Source organism: Triticum dicoccoides, chromosome 5A (genome assembly GCF_002162155.2).
Source record: "Triticum dicoccoides isolate Atlit2015 ecotype Zavitan chromosome 5A, WEW_v2.0, whole genome shotgun sequence".
Taxonomy (NCBI): Eukaryota; Viridiplantae; Streptophyta; class Magnoliopsida; order Poales; family Poaceae; genus Triticum; species Triticum dicoccoides.
This window is the reverse complement of record NC_041388.1, coordinates 586,350,100-586,351,896: the sequence shown is the minus strand read 5'-3', so window position 1 is coordinate 586,351,896 and position 1,797 is coordinate 586,350,100. Positions and strand designations below refer to the sequence as shown.

Sequence of the window (1,797 nt, the reverse complement as noted above, 5' to 3'; positions counted from 1 at the left end):
AGAGAGAGAGAGAGAGAGAGACGATGGATCGGAGGAGGATCAGGGTGCTCCTGGTGGAGGACGAGGAGATCCACAGGGTACGTGATACATACTATTCTGTTCCTCAATTGATTCATGTCGCAGAGTAGGCGATCGAGTACGAGCAGTGCGTACGTGATGCTTGCTTACGTGATCATACATGTTGGAGCGGCAGGTTCTGGCAAGAGCGGTGCTGAGGGCGGCCGGCGTGGAGGCGGATGAGGCGGAGAACGGCGCCGAGGCGGTGCGGCGCGTGCGGGAGCGCGTCGGGGGCGGCGGCGCGTACGATCTCATCCTCACGGACAAGCAGATGCCGGTCATGGACGGCCACGAGGTATATACATGCACCCATGCGCGATGGCTTGTGTGTGCGTGTGGCCCGGGCCGGCTGACGAATACGTGTGGCGGCACTGCCGACCACGCGCGTGCGTGCATGCAGGCGACGAGGCAGATCCGGGCGATGGGGGTGACCACGCCCATCGTCGCCGTGTCCAGCGACAGCCTCCCGTCGGACGTCCAGGCCTTCACCGCCGCCGGCGCCGACGACTTCACGCCCAAGGTGACGATCCATCCAATCCATCGGATCAATCTTGTCTTACTCCTGATGCGCGTACCGAACGCCCATGACTCTCGCTCTGACCGTTTGCTGGTGCACGCACCCATGCTGCCATGCATGCAGCCCCTGACGAAGGAGAAGGTGGGCCACATTCTCTCCAAGTTCGGGCTTGCGTAGCGGCCATTAACTAGTACGGTACTTAGCTTGGTTCAGGACGCGAACATGCTTGATTCCTGCAGATGACGAGGCACAGGTGCCCTTTCGACGACAGAACATGAGGTGCCACACTACCTCCCCTGCTTCCCGTACGTAGATGGATTAGTGCTAGTATTAATATATTGTTTCCTCCTTGCTTCGCTGATATATATATATATATATATAAGTTTTTTGGGGCTTATTTACGGATTAATTTTTCTTTTAGCTATAATTGTGGATTAATTTTTCTAGCACAATATAATTATGGATTAGTGAATAATATCGGTTGGACATTTTCTTTTGAGAAACATGTCGTTTGGACTTGTAAAATCGAATCCTTGTATATGAGCAGCTACTGGCATTATTGGTTGGCCTATTCCGTTAACGGGCCTTCTGGCTTAGGGCCTGTTTGGATTCATGCCAATGCACGCCCGACCAAAAAGTTGGCTAACCCACGTATTTTGGCTGCTGTTTGGATCGACGCCAAAAAATTGGCTCGCCCAACTGGCCCGGCTCTCCTCCGTGCTATTTGCGCCAACGCATGGGCGAGACGCAGGCGCCGGAATGCTTCGCCAAAAAATTGGCGTGGTGACTTTGGTTGTTGATTGGTGGGCCCTGCATGCATGCAGTAGGATTTGGCGAATATTTTGGCGGTGGCCTTTGCGTGATTAATTAGCATCAAGTAAAAGAAATCTGCATGCAACGCTGCACAGAATTAGCGACTTCCAAGTGCTGAACTGCAGCACATCTCTCTCTTGTAATTGTACTAGTAAACATGCACGTGCAACGCACGTCTCAATCAAACCACATCAAAATTCATGTGGGTATACAATTTTGAATTCATACTCTGGAAATGGCCCCTTCTCTATAAACAAAAGGACAAAGTACAAACCCATCAATTATCTTTTGAGAATGCCACTGAGGTTCAAGCAGACCACAAAGAAATCATAATTGTACAAAAAAAAGTTACAAATCAATGGGAATCAATTGGATGAACAACTTCTACATAGAGAATATATGGGTGTGGC

At 50.9% G+C, this 1,797-nt stretch overlaps 1 long non-coding RNA gene across 1 annotated transcript; it reads left to right on the top strand.

Moving 5' to 3' along the window:
• The first annotated feature begins 275 nt into the window (after positions 1 to 275).
• LOC119303089 lies at positions 276 to 1,133 on the top strand. Its single transcript, XR_005147834.1, has 3 exons — positions 276 to 352; positions 458 to 577; positions 698 to 1,133. It is a non-coding gene; the product is annotated as an uncharacterized LOC119303089 (long non-coding RNA).
• The last annotated feature ends 664 nt before the right edge of the window (positions 1,134 to 1,797 follow it).